The sequence below is a fragment of the Balaenoptera physalus genome (genome assembly GCF_965194825.1).
Source record: "Balaenoptera physalus genome assembly, chromosome: 1".
Taxonomy (NCBI): Eukaryota; Metazoa; Chordata; class Mammalia; order Artiodactyla; family Balaenopteridae; genus Balaenoptera; species Balaenoptera physalus.
Window position 1 is genome coordinate 92007367 of NC_138882.1, and position 15505 is coordinate 92022871.

A 15505-nucleotide genomic window follows, 5' to 3' on the forward strand; every position below is an offset into this window, starting at 1 on the left:
ATCCTGTTAAATTCACTCATTAGTTCCAGTAGCTTTTTTCATAGATTCCTTAGAATTCTCTATGTACCTGATTATCTCATCTATAAATATAGTTTTACTTCTTTCTTTCCATTTTGTTTGCCTTTTATTTATTTATTTTTTCATCTAGTTGTACTGGCTAGGAACTCTAGTTAAGTTTTGCATAGAGGTAGAGAGCAGATCTTCTTGCCTTTTTCCCAATATTAGAGGGAAAATGCTCAGTCTTTCATCATTAAATGTAACATTGGCTATAGATTTTTTTATAGATGCTGTCTACCATTGTTGAGGGAGATCTCATCTATTATAAGTCTGGGTGTTGAATCCTGTCAGATGTTTTCCCCACATCTATTAGGAAGATCATATGTTTTTTCTCCTTTATTCTGATAAGTCTTACTTCATCATGTTATGTTGTTTTTTATATTTTGCTGGATTTGGTTTGCTAATATTTTGTTAAGATTTTTGAGTGTATGTTAATGAAGCATATTAGTTTTAATATTTTTGTTTGGTTGTGGAAAGAGAGTAATGCTGAACTGAATGAGTAATGAATTATTAGGAAGTGTCCCCTCCTCTCCTACTTTATGAGAGTAATGGTAGAATTAGGTTATTTCTTAAATAAATGTTGAGAGAATTCACCAGTTAAGCTTGTGTGTGTGTGTGTGTGTGTGTTTAATTTGAAGGTGTTTCATTATGAATTCAATTTTTAGTAGTTACAAGGCTATTAAGGTTTTCTGTTTCTTCTCTTTTAGTTTTGATTATTTACATTTTAAGGAATTTGTCATTCTCTTTAAGTTGTCAACTGTATTGGCATAAAATTATTTATAATATTCCTTTATTGTATTTTTCAACCCTTTCTAATATTGGTAGTTTATGTCTTCTTTCTCCTTCTCTTTTTGTGAACAGCCTAGCTAATATTTTATCAATTTTATTGACCTTTACAAAGAGGGTTTTTTCCATTAATTTTCTCTATTGTTTGTCCATTTTTAATGCCATGAATGTCCACTGATATCTTTTTATTGCCTTCCATTTATAATGAGTTTAATTTGCTTTTATCTTTCCTTCTTTAGAGAGTTTATTTTAAAATATTTTCTCTTTTCTTTATACAAGTATTTAAAATTGTAAAATTTCCCTCAATGCAACTTGCATTGCACAAGTTTTGATATGTTGTATTTTAATTATCCTTCAGATTGAAACATTTTCTAATTTCCCTCATTAGTTTTTATTTTAGCTCTTCAGTTATCTTGAAATGTGTTGCTTAATGTTTGGCCATTTTCCAGATAATTTTACTGTTATTGATTTGTGATTTCATATCATTGTTGTCAGAAAACATACTCTACATAGTTTCACTTGTTTTAAATTTATTGAGATTTGACCTAGAATATAATCTAACCTTGGTTCATGTTCCACTGGCACTTTAAAATAATGTGTTTTCTGCATTTTGTGGTCTAAAGTTTTATAACTATCAAATGTGGTTGGTAGTAATGTTTAAATCTTCTACATCCTTATTAAATTTTGTCTTTTTGTCTATCAATTACTTAGGAAATAGAGCTAAAATCATCAACTGTAATTGTGGATTTGTCTATTTCTACCTTTGGTTTCATCAGTTTTTGCTGCATGCATTTTGAAGCTCTGTAATTAGTTGTACATACATGTAAGTTTATTACATATTTTTGATGAATTGACCCTTTTCTCATTATGAAAATTTCCTCTTTCCTTCTGATAATTCTCCTTTGCCTGAAATCTACTTTGTCTCATATTACTATAGCCACTCCAGCTTTCTGATGATTAGCATTTGCATAGTGTATATTTTCTCTTTCTTTTACTTTTAAAGCATGTGTGTCTTTTTTATTTAAAGTGCAGCTTTTATAAATAGCAGGTAGGTGGGTCTTGTTTGTTTATTCAGTCTAACGATTTCTGCCCTTTTGTTGGAGTGTTTAGTTCACATACATTTCATATCATTATTTATATTGTTTAGGTTTACTAGTTTTACTGTATGTCTTTTATTTCTCTTATCTTTTCTTTATCCCTTTCCTCTATTTTCTTGCCTTTTTTTCATTAATGGAGCAGTCATTACTCTGTACCATTTTATATCTTACATTGGCTTTTTCATTATACCTCTTTTTTATTTTTAATGTTTGATCTAAGATTTACTATCTGTACCTTTATTAATAGCAATTTATTTTGAATTAATATTATATCATTTCACATAGAAAGTAAGAACTTATAACAGTATATATTTTGCTCCCTTCCCACCTTTGTGTACAATTGCTGTCATGCATCTTCTATATTTATATAAACTCTAGGATATATTATTATTATTGCTTTAATGAGTCAGTTATCTTTTAAAGCAGTTCAAGGAGAAACATAAAGTTATTCTAGACTTACTTACATGTTTACCTTTTGGGAAATTTTCATGTTGTGTTTAAATTTGAGTTACCATTTACTACCATTGGCTTCTCCCTAAGGAACTTCCTGTAATATTTATTACAGTGTAGGCCTGCTGACCACAAACTCTTTTAGAATTTACTTGTCTGAGTATGTCTTTCTTCCACCTTGATTTTTGAAGAATTTTTTCACTGGTTATGGAATTCTGGGGTTTTAACCATTTTAAAGATGTCTTCTCACTCCCTTTTGGCTTTCATTGTTTCTTTTGAGAATGTAGCAGTAGTTCCTATTATTGTTCTCCCGTTTTTAAAGTGATTTTTTTGCAGGGAATGGATGTTTTTAGTATTTTCCTGTTGTTTTTTAGCAACTTAATTATGATGTGCCTACATGTGATATTCCTTGCATTTCTGCTACTTGGGGAATATCAGATTTCTTAGACTTGTGAGCTTATAGTTCTCATGAAATTTGAAAAACATTCAGCCATTATTTACTTCAATATTTTTTGCCCCAAACTCTCCTCTCCTGTTCTCACCAGAATGACTAAAATTTTCAGTTGTAGAATAACTGAATATCTCTTTTATTAATGGTAAGAATGTAAATTGGTACAACCATGTTGGAAAACTGGTTTTCATTATCTACTAAAGTTGATACACATACCTAATTATACAAAAATTACATTCCTAGATATATACCCAAGACTGTGTCCATATATATGCACCAAAAGACATATGAAGAGTGTAAAATCACAAATTTGGAAATAAGTGTAATATAATCAATTATTATATATAATCGTTACCATTACATCTAGCAATGAAAATAAACTATCTGCTACATGCAATAACATGGATGAAGGTCACAAACATGATGTCGAGCCAAAGATACCAAAGAGAAAAGAATTCATACAGTGTGAGTTTATTTATATAAAATATTAAAATAGACAAAACCAACCTATGATGTTAGAAATCAGGATAGCGGTTTTCCTTTGGGGAGGAGGACAGTGAATGAAGCAGGCATGAGACAACTTTCTGGGTGTGTTCACTTCGTGAAAATTCTTTGAGCTATACCTGTTTCTGTATATTCCTATATGTTTCTGTATGTATATTGCAATGCAATTTTCTATATGTATGTTACAGATCAATAGGAAGGTTAATAAAAGAAAAACTGAAAGAATTAAAACTAACAAGTTAAAAAAGAAATGATTAATTTTTGCTAGTAAGCTTTAGAAATAAAAATCATACAATTTAAAGCAGGTATTAAATTATTATAATGCACAGTTTGGGTTTTTCTTCACAAGTTTTTTTCATTTAGTCTGTTTTTCTTTTGTAATGTGGAAAAGAAACAAAGACAAATATTTGTTTCATTTAGGTACCAGATTCTAGAGTGATGAGACTCAATAAAACTTGCTCAACTTTACACTTTGTTTCCTCTCTGCATGTTCTGTAGTAAGCTTCTCCAACTCTCCAACTCCAGAACATTTTCTCTATTTTTTGAACACAGATGTAAGTAGAATTTTTTTATGCTGGGGAAAGATCCAGGCAGAAGCTCTTCAGATGGTTGGAATGCAGAAGCAAACCTCTTTCTCTCCCTCCTCCTCACCCTCCCCCACCATATGTTTCAGAAGAGCTGAGGAAGAATTTGCTGTTGACTATGGAGAGAGGATCCGAAGGAAAGGGAGAGAAGTTTTGCATTTGGTGAATCAAGTGTATGGATAATGAAGATCTTTGAGGGAGGGTAAACTAATGAATTTTGGACTTTTCAAGTATCTCTTCACAAGTTTCCATATGTTCATGAAACCACTTTAAATCTGTGCTCAAAATTAATTTTTAAGTGTATTCAAACTATTTCATTCAGGATGACGTACGAATCACTTTAGAGAAAGCATAATAGAGAAAGTTTCTACATAAATTGGAAATTGATACAAAGAGGGCAGACATTTTTGTTCAAGAGTAAATAAAAGTGAGGATGAGAGTGAAAGACTATTGCTTCTGGCCTTCTGAGCAGAAAAGATAACTAGAAAAGAACATGCTAAGACTTTCTCTCACTGGGAGTTTCTCTTGGTTAGCTGAGAAAGAGGGAAAATGGACAGAGAGAGAAAACAAGAACACTAAGGAATCCCAAGGCTAAGCATGAAACGGTGCAGATGAGACACCTCTCACTAGTGATCCAAAAGCTAACTGCTCTTGAATAATTAAAAGGACTTTTGATCCAAACTCATCCAAGCTAATCTAAAGTTCCTAAGATATAATACACCACAGAAGAGCTGAGACAAGTATTTTACTTGTCTGTTGTTAGAGGTTTGGAATACCAGTTAATTTATTCCCTCAGCCCTTAAGTCAGTTGATAATAAACATAAAACACATGATGATCAAAGTATCAGCTCTAAAACTGGAAGTAAGTGCCCAATAACTCCTACAGGACAAGGTTCCCAAGTAACCCTCACTTGGAAAACAAAGGTGGGTCCTCAGGACCAACTAGCTTCCTGCTACTTCCCCAGTTTAGACCTTGGGACTTATGTTGGCAAGTGTGAGGTTTGGACTTACCTTGGCAAGTGTGAGTCCATTTCTCCAGGAAGATTGTAGACCTGTGTTACAAACTCAGTCACAAGAAGAATTCAGATTGAGAGAGAGCTCAGGCCTCCAGGCATATGTCTAATGGGTGCTTAAGCAAGGAGGCAGGAAGCAGAAGAGAGGCCACCTTCCTTCTTGTCTGCTGAGTTCTCTGGGAAGCAGCCATTGAGCTGAGCTAGGAGTAAAGAAGGTTTATGGGGAAGTAACACTTACAAAAGAAAAAGAAGGAGGCAGCATTGGGTGAGGAAATTGTCAGACCACAATACAAACCTGACAAAAGTCTCTGCCAGCCCAACAGAGAGACTTAGAGCAAAGATTGACCATTAGAGAAGTGCCGCTTTGGACAGAAAAGGCGAAGCCCTTGTACTACGAACTTGTTCAGTCATTGGCTGGGTGACTATCTTGTCCTTCGCTCAAGACTTAGGCAGATCCTAAAGTTAAGAGCTGGAAGCTATCAGCTACCATACTCCTGGAAGGTGGTGGTACTTTCTCCAAGGGGGATCTGGGCAGCTTATCTCCATGTCTGCTACAATCCACACCCTGTGCCATCCAGATCCACTTCTCTATACATACATGGGGAGCAGCAGCTCCTTCAGGGCTCTGAGAGGAAACTCAGAAGAGAGAGGTCAGCAGAACAAACTAAAGCCCCTACTGCTGCAGTTAGTCTTAGGGCTGCAACTGGCACTTGTTTCCCTCTTCCACTCTCCATTCAAATTCCCCTTACTCTCAACTGCCACCTCTGCTTTCTTGGTGGCATGACCAAATCCTTCATTTCTGAGGGGTCTGAGCCTCTGGTAACCATATCTTCCTCAGACTGCATTACTGCACTCGTCTAATCACAGTTGCAGTTGAGCATAGGAGTACCAGAAGGCACCCAACTGGGTCACCTGAGCTTTGCACATATTTCATTCCTCCCTGTCCCCATTGTATAACAACAACCCTACTTTCTCTTGCTGATTGGGACCAGTTATCCCTAACAAGATGGTGATTCCTCTTCTTGCTTCCTGGTCTCTGAACACAAGGATTCCAGAGTATCTACGTAGCGGCTGTAGTTTGAACCTCCTTTGGAGACCAAAACATTTGGTCCTGCAGAGCCCAGGGTTACAGGGGTAGGAAGCACAAGGTGGCTTATTAGGTGATGGTAAGTGATTCATAGACCCATGTATACTTCCTACTGGAGGAAAAGCACCATATAAAAGACTCTGATTTAATGCATATTCTGCATCGTGAAGAATGGTACCCCACCTCTCAGGGTATTAGGTCTGACCTGGCCCATCAGCAACATCTTTAGTAGGCCATTCCACTGCTCTATCAGGCTGGCAGTTTCTAGGTGGTGCAGTATGTGAAAAGACCGGTAGAACTGTGGTCACAGGTCCATATCAACCCCTCCTTCAGTGGAAGGTGTATTCCTTGATCAGATGGGATATTGTGTGGGATTCCATGCCTGAGGACCAGGCATTGTATAAGTCCCACATAGTGGTATTGGTTGAGCCAACTAAACTCAGACCTAGAATAGACGTCTATTCCTGCTGGCCCTTTTAGGACAGAAGGAGCCTGATTTTTCTCTGCTGAATTTGATGGTCTTGTTCCTGGCCTACTACTTGAAACTGTCTATTATTTTGGTGCCAGCCTGCCTTGAAGTGGCTGGTTGGTTTCTTCAAGATATAGGGACATTTTGAGGTCTCAGTATTGGTCTATGTTGCTGGCAAGGTGGGAGTTTAGAGGCAGATATAACTAAATTGGCCTTGTAAGTGGGTGTTCACATTGACTCAAGTGTCGCCTTCATCTTTGCTACCATGGCCACTTGGTTTGTGTGCTCATCATGCCAGCACTAGGGAGGCAACTAGCAAAATCTGTCTAATATTAGCTGGCCAAATAGTTTTGTCTACTTCATTATTTAGAGCCTCTTCCATTATGGAAGCTCTCTGGTGGGTGTTAACACATGATACAATGATCTTCGCACTCGTGTTCACTCTCATATTTCCATCCATATGCCTCTACCTCAAGCCTCTTTGTTTTGATGTTCCAGTCTTTCTCCTTTCAGGTCCCAGAGCAGCTAGCTGATCAGGCTATTCACCACTGCTGATTAGTCCATACATATTCTAACTTAGGAACACTTTTCCTTCCACCAACTGCATCATCTATAGCTCAGTCTCTTGAGCAGATTTCCTTGCCACTGTCTCTCAAACCACCCCCAGGTGAAGCTATAGTGCAGCCGTCATCGAGTTTTGTCTTTTACCCCTGTTTCAAGTCATCCATCAATTAACCAAGCTCAGGCTTTTTCCTCCTCCTCCTTCAGCCATAGGCGGGAGCTGAGAGGGGCACTGGTATATCCATGGTAAGTAAAAAAGTGAAGGTCTGGGATTCTTGCTCATGTAGGTTGCTTGTGTTCTCTAGTCATTCTCAAGCTCAGTCTAGGATGTACCATCTCTATCTTAGGATCTATTGCTGCTGGGCTTGTCCAGTTTCTCTTTATTGAATTTGACAACCTTGATTCTGACCTCTGATTTGAAAAAGGCTATTATCTTGGTGTATACTTTTCTGGTTCTTCTTTGGTTTTTTGGCTTTTTTTCCTCTTGACTCCTTCATTGCCACCTATTCCTGTTCCCACACCGTAAATGCTGGTACTTCACAGGTATTTACCCTTGTCCCACCAGTCCCCTCATTCCTCACATCTGCTCTTAGTGGTTTCTCAGGGCTGGAGGTATTACATAAAACATGAGTTTGGAATAAAAGTGGACTTTAAGCTTAAGCTATACTATTTAATAGCTGTTTGACTTTATGTAGGAGATTGGACCCCTCTGAACCTGAATGTAACTATTTTATTGGTAGTGATCAGCTGGGTCAACATTTGCAAAGTGCTTCACATGAGGTTTGCCACAAAATAAGTACTCTTTGATGGCAACTATTCATTATAGCTATTTAACTACTATCATGTCTATAATCATAGCCTAGACCTTTGCTTTAAGCCTTAATATCCATCTGGATGTCTGGATGTCCCACAGACAGTCAATCTCAATGTGTCTGTGTTTGAACTCATCATCGTCCTACCTAAATATGCTACTTCTTCTATATTCTCTCTTTTGGTCCTTCCACCATCCAACCAATCATGAAGCTAGTTAGAAATCTTAACCTCTATCTTTCTCCATCATTCCAATCTAATCAATTATTTTTACTTTCTAAATATTTATCAAATCTCTCTCTGTTTCTCCAGAGAAGAAAAATACTGGTGGAGGTAGAGTTTTAAACTTTCCCACTAAAGGAAATTTAGGATCTTCTTAAAAAATATTTTTCTGGTTAACTCAGGTTGTCAAGGAGAAAGTAGTGTTTTCTCTCCGGTCCCCACTCTGTTGGTCGTGATATATATGTATCATGAAAACATACACACACATATACACACACACATAAGAAGGCTTATATGATCTCACAGAGATTGAGAGATGGGCTCATATCATTATGTTCTCCTCTGTGTCCTTCACTGGTCTCTGATGTTAGTTGGTTGATCATGTCTTGTATCTGGGCCTCTTGTCCTGGTATTTTCTGAGGTGCAAATGGTTGAATCTAACTTTTAGAGCATGATGCTAGGCTCTGCAGTTCTGACCACAGCCTTGGATAATAAGGTTCCTCTCATGGTGGCCCACTCACTCATTCCACCCTCAGCCTCTTCTAATTTGGGGGATACCTTTAAAGGCCTAGGAATTGCAGCAGACTTCCCTACACTATGCTTAATTGTACGGGGCCCTTTGAAGCTGTCCTCTGGTTTACCCACTTGGAAAACTTTCTCACACATTTCTGAGCCACTATCTGGGCGCCATCATTTTTCTCTGTACTATTATGCTAAATACAGCTCTTTGCCACAGGGCTTACAAAATACTCTCTGCCTGTACCCTGGGAAGTGTAAAAACTAAGCCATCCTCCCTTTGTCAAACTCTGAGATGTCCCCCCAAATTTATTTGAATGTTTTCCCCACAATGTCCTCCATTATGGTTCAGCTATGCAGGGAGTGGTTTAACAAGTGAGAATTCTGACTCTTGCTTCTTCCTCTCTCTTCTCTTGCCAGCCTCTACTGGAAAAAAATTTCCTTCCTCTCTATACTATTGATAATGGCAAAAGTCAGCATTCCAACTTCTAAGATTCATTTTTTAACTATACAGGTAACTTTTGGAATTGAGAACTTCTTTGTTCTCAAAACCTGACTCTCAAGATTATACATTCCCCATGGCTAAGAATCAGCCTTGAGACTGAGAGCAGAAAGATGGCCTATTTCTATTTGCTTCTCTGCTTTAACAGTCTGCTTCTGGCTGGAAAAGGAATTAACCACATTCAATAAAGTGAAAAGATAAAAATCACATTAATAATTGCAATATTGTGATTATAAGAACATTGTGATTTATAAGAATTTATGAGAAATACCAGATGACCAAAATATATTTCCCCTGTGTATTAGGTCTTCCTCCACAGTTTCAGGTTTCCAGCTCCCCAAATTCTTGGAATTTGCTAAACATTGAAAGTGATAAAGATGTTTTGTTATGCTAATGAGGTGACTTTTGGAAAGCACCCAGGGATGGGGGCTGCTTGCCAGTGGAGCAGACCACTTGGTTAGAGAGTTAAAACTTTCAGTCCAATCAGCTGACCTCCAAGGAGAAAAGAGGGGCTACAGATTGAATGAATCACCAGTGGCCAGTGATTTAATCAATCATGCCTATGTAATGAAGCCTCTATAAAAACGCAAAATGATAGGATCCAGAGAACTTCCAGGTTAGCGCACATGTGGAGATTTGAGAAGAGTGGCTCACCTGGAGAGGGGATGGAAGCTCTGCCCCCCTTTCCCCATACCTTGCCCTGCACATCTCTTCCATCTGGCTGTTTCTGAGTTATATCCTTTTATCATAAGTCATTAATCTAGTAAGTAAAATATTTTCTGAGTTCTGTGAGCCACTGTACCAAGTTAATTGAACCCAAGGAGGAGGTCATGGGAACTTCTGATTTATAGCCAGTTGGTCGGAAGTATAGGTCACAACTTGGACTTGCAGTTGGCATCCTAAGTTGGAGGGGGTTGTTGGCACCTCCACTCTGTAGCCAGTTGATCAGAAGCACAGGTCACCACTTGGACTTGTGACTGGTATCTGAAGTGGAATGGTGGGGGGGATGGGGGGTGAAAGGGGCCCGCAGAGGACAGTCTTGTGTGACTGAACCTGTGGAATCTGGGTTATTATCTCTGGGTAGAGAGTGTCAGAATTGAGTTGAATTCTCAGACACTGTGCTGGTTTCTGAGAATTGCTTTTTGGTGTGAGGGGAACCCCCTCCCCAACATTGGAAATTGAGTCTCAGAACACCGAAAGAATAACATATTATCCCCCTTTGCTAGATATTTACTGTTTTCCTCATATGATATATTCTTCATCCTTCTCTGCCCTGAATTATGCTCCAGAAGAGTAACTTTATATTCTGCCGTGAGCTCCCCTGCCTTTTGTCTTCAGGTTGGGAGTTAGTCAGTGGGAGGCACAAGTAAGAAATCAGAGGTTGGAGGTGAATTAAGGCAAGGTTTTTTTTTTTTCCCATCTCCCCAACTACGTCTACCAAAGGCCACAGCTCCTGTCCAGCAGCCCTCTTGCACAATCACAGCTTATTCTTACCATTCTAGTAACTTCTCCCTCCTTTTGTGTCTTCAGACCTAGGGATGGTGACATTCTGATCTCCTGCTACCTCTCCAGTGATAACACCATCCCTTGTTTGTTTCCCTTAACTTTTTAAAAAATAATCCCTTAATTAAAGTTTCTTCAATTGTCCCATCAAGTATGGCATTTACTTTTCTTAGGACCATTACTGATAAACCCATTATATCTGTATGATTTTGTATCTGCATGACATATTTTTTTCAGTTAGATTAGAACTCCTTAAAGTCAGGGATTCTAATTCTTAAAATTATCTTTTATCCTTTTCCTCTACTACAAAACACAATACTCTGTATACAGGGATGAGCATGAAATGCTTTCTGAAATTCTTCATTTAACCATTGAGCTGTTATGTGCTGGATGTTGTTGTAGGTACTGTGGCTACCATGATGAACAAGATGGAATGGTTCTTGTCCTTATGGAGTCTATACTCTCCTGACTCTAACAATTTCCCCATTGTAGGTTGCAATTTTTAATGAACAAAGCGAGTAGTAGTTATTGACTATCCTGGTCACATCCCTTTCAAGCACATCTGTCCTACCCACATCCCAGGTGGCTAGGATAGGACAGAGCCATGTTTAAGCTGAAATTTGATTACCCAAAAGCTGTGAATAAGCAGTGCAAGTATATTGAGAGATCAGAGTATAGAAATAAATAGGCATAGAAAGAAATATGGATGTCATGATGAATTGCGAGACTGTTTTGTCTTAGTACTGATTAGATTGCCTATAAAGCCTTACTCTACTGCAGTTCCTCTTCTTAGCTTCTCAGGAGTTCTTTGTTGAAGTCTTACAAGAAAACCTTCTCTGCCTGGAACAGTTTGAACAGCTCCTAGTTCTTTAAAGCCAAATGAGGCTGAAGATGCATACTCCCATGGAAAGGAGGGAAAGGGAAGTAAAAGTGCTCTTAGGCTTGAGTTTGGTATTACTGCTGCTAATGGCATCACTAAAGCACATGGGGGAGCAAGCTGAACCAATGAACGGACTGCTTTGCTTTCCTTACTGTGTCCAGAATACTGCACTGCTCTCAAGCTGGGCTTTTAGGCAATCCTGCTTCATGAATCATAGCCCTAGAGCTTGTTTTTCTTTCCCTGACCCTCATACTCCACACCCCCTCTCATCAGTAATTTTGTTTTTCTAGATGATGAGAAACTGCCAGATGGATCACTTGCTTTGCTTGATCCCTGGATCATTCGTACACCTGCTGCTCCTGCTGGTACTTGCCACTGGGATTCCACTGTCTAAGAGGACTGCCAAGGTACATTTGTCACAGCATGGCTCATTATCATACAAACTAAAGGCAGGTTTATGTCCTAAAACACAAGTATTGAAATTGCCTATAAGAGTCCTGTTAAGCTAAAAAACATCATTGGAAACTGTCTGCAACATCTCATTATTTAAAAAGAAAATTTATAAATTTTATAATAATCTACTGGTTGCCTTTTTCCCACAATTCTCCAGTCTCATTGCTGAGAAATCATTTTTGCAGTCTCAGTCTGGGTCCCTTTTCTGGAGCCAGCCTTGTCAAGGGTAGGGAGAGAGTAAGTGAGCTCAAGAAATTCAGCCCTACATAAACCTTGCATTTCCTGCTCTGACCTTCCAGTTTAGTTCTAGCAACTAGACTCCTGCTTTGCTCTGAGAACCAGTACCCACCACGTGCTACTGATCCAGGGGCAGGTAGTTAAGCACAGGACTCACTTCTGGCTTTGCTGCCATGTGCCCTTGGGGATGTTTGAGAGACTGCTTATAATCCCTTTATATATTTTTTTTACAGAGCTTTTGTCTCTGCACCCTTTGTCTCACTTGAGTCTCAGAATAGTCTCATTGAAATCAACTGTTTTACATTTAAAATCCATTTTCAATGGACCTAGGACTTGAACAAAGCTCTCATTAACTCCAGAATCAATGCTTTTTATTTTTATGCAACATGTGTTTTCTGTTTTAACTTAAACCTATTCTGGAATGTGTGGAAATAAAGATTAATATAAAGAAGATCTAAATCACCCAATGATAAGCTTTACTGATATTTCAGAATTTTTGATCTACATATATAGTTTTTTACATTGTTGATGTCATTCTATAATAAAACTTTGTAACCTGAAAATTTGCATGCAATGAATTTGGAAGGTTTTTTGGTTCTGTTTTGTTTTTTTCATTGCCACATGTTGATTTTGATCCTCATATTAAATTGGTCCCAAGACTATGCAATAAAGAAAGGAAGGAAGAAAGGAAGGGAAAGAGGAAGGGAGGGAAGGAGGCAGGCAGGCAGTAGAATCCCCCCGTATGATAGAAAGGAAATATCAAGGCAGGATATTCCTGAGCCAGGTTTCTTGAGCCAAGCATTATAGACCAAAGTGAAATTTGTAGGTAGGCCCACAGAAAACAAAACATTACAGTGGTACCCTAGGCCCGCGTGGTTTAGAAACTGTCTAATTCCCTCCTTAAGCTATGTAAAATTCTAATACCTCTTTCACAGTAGTCAGTGCAGGGAAAGATCTGTAGTACAACCCCAGTGGCTACTCTGAGACAGTATGTAGTATGGTACATGAAACAACTAAATAAAGCAAAGCATCTCTCCTGAGCAAGCATGCTCATGATAGGGAAGCCTACACCCAAGAACAACAGCACTGTTCTTTTCCATCAACCTCACCTATGTGCAGTGCCAGCCTAAAAGTTAGGTGAGAAGAGCAGCCACCTTTGTGGTTTGATTGGAAGGGTCCTCGAACCGCCGCCAATCCCAAGGCTAAAAGTCTCCGCATCCTTTGTCCCAGAATTCCCACTCTTTGTCCTTCTTTTGGATTAAATATTAAAGAACTTTGTCATAATACAAATACATCATTTGAGTAAACCGTTACTCACTTTGAGCTACCAGTTTGGATTCATGCCTAATTCATGATGAAGATCTAATTCATCACAACAAGGCAGGTCTCTTAGCTCCAAGACCAGTGTCTGGGCACCAGAAGTGGAAGAAGAGATGGAAGGGAGCAGAGTGTGGGTACTGCCGGGAGGCTCTGCTGAAAAGCCTGGGCACCACGTACACACTGGGTACCCGGGAGAGCTGGAAGAGCATGGGGAGCACTGTGAGGGAGCACCGACACTGAGAACAGCCTTCACCATTGTGAATTGTGAGAAATAAAGACATAGCTCGCGGACCTGTGAAGAGCCAGGCTGTTCCATGCTTAGAAAAACTAATTTAGTAAATATGCATTCTCCACATCATAACAGTTCCACTGAAATGGAGAGCTTTCACTGCGAGCAGCGGAAGGTGCAGCAGTGGCCCAGGGCCCAGACTACTGGGCAGAGGCCCTTTCTGTTGGGAGAAAGAGTCACATTCCCCTGTTACTTGTGACAGCCTCAGGACCCACAGGCCGCCTGCAATGTGCAAACTGCATAATTCAGCATGAAGGGTGCCAACAGTTTTTGGCCTGCGCTTTTTAACTGATTTTCATTTAGCAACGATTTCCACTTTTCTGGGACACTCCGTGTTTTGATGATGAAAAATTAGGTGACCTTTAGTCAACTTGGCAAAAGAGAGGGTGGGTGACAGTGGTCCAGAATAGTAATTACAGGGCTTAACTATTCCCATTAAAAATCCCAGAGCAGCCATTGGCAGTTCATTCTCATGTAATTTGAAAGAGAGAACGTTTTGTTCCTAAGAAATGACAGTCCATACTCATCAAGTCATTAAGCTATGCAACCATTTGTGAATTTGGAAACAAGGCTTCTGATGTCGACAAAAGGAGCAGCATTGCCCACTGAGTGAACTGAGGACAAAAACCGGGGTTTAATCCCCACACCTGTGCTACACAGCTTCCACCACAGTTTTTCACAGGATATATGAATATCAGGTACAACTGCCACGTAATCAAGTATATGAATAAACTGTAAATTGACTCACCGTATCTCATTACATCTATGACGAAAGCATAACCTTCTTAGGACAGACAGTGCTACCCAAGCCTCCTACCCATCACACTTCTAACAGAAGATGTGTACCAGCCTTTTGGGGAGGTGGCCTCCCAGCCACACATAAGGATTTATTCATTGACCTAGCAGAAGTTTCCACTGGACAACAGAATTTTCACAGGCTGAAAATGTGGCTGCTCTACCCTTGCAATGGACCTTCCAGCCCAAAGCAGTGACCAAGACAGGGTACCCCCTGGTACCCTGGTACCCATACCATAGGGTATGGGCCTGATCTGGAGCCAGGAGGAAATGTTCAGCCATTTTTCAGCATTTGTTCCTCCAGACTCCAATGAGGACATGGTCCCCCACCCTCTGCATTTGATGCAGCAAATGTACAATGGCTGTAAAGGCCGGTTCTCAGCTCAAGTGAGAATGTGGGGGCCACCAGCAAGGACAGCACAGCTTTTGCTCCCTTACACATATCTGCCAGAAATGGACTTTTTGGCACTTGGCATGTTTTGTTCTCTACATTCAATATGTGTAATTCCGACTCAGACCTCTTTGCCCTATACTTTGGTCCATTCTCTTGGCAGTTTCACTTTAAAGAAAAACACAAAGCAGAGGCTTTTAAGTTGATTTTACAACTTTTATTTATAATCTAGTATTCTCAACTGCTTTGAAAAGATGTATGAAGTTTTTTGATCACATGTGATGAAGCAAGTATTACTAAAAGACTGTGCATCTATCAAGTCCCATATTCTTAGCAGATAGCGTAGACTTGAACCATATGGTAGCATTCAGAAAATTATTTTAATGAATGCATCGTTAACATGACCTAGATATAAGGTGGTGAATTAAAATTAGCTTGAGTGTGTAGGAGGCTATGCTACTGTGACAGTTACTGGCGGGAAAACAAATACTTCTGGTTCTCCCTTGGAGCACATAGAAAATTTTAACT

The 15505-nt window shown here is 39.1% G+C and overlaps 1 long non-coding RNA gene across 1 annotated transcript in view; it reads right to left on the reverse strand.

Annotated features, from left to right (window-relative positions):
- LOC309660274 overlaps positions 1 to 14799 on the reverse strand; it is a 49459-nt gene extending 34660 nt beyond the window's left edge. Inside the window, exon 1 of the long non-coding RNA XR_014263315.1 lies at positions 1 to 14799. This exon is cut by the window's left edge and continues 14484 nt beyond it. This is a non-coding gene — a long non-coding RNA (uncharacterized lncRNA).
- Positions 14800 to 15505: the final 706 nt, after the last annotated feature.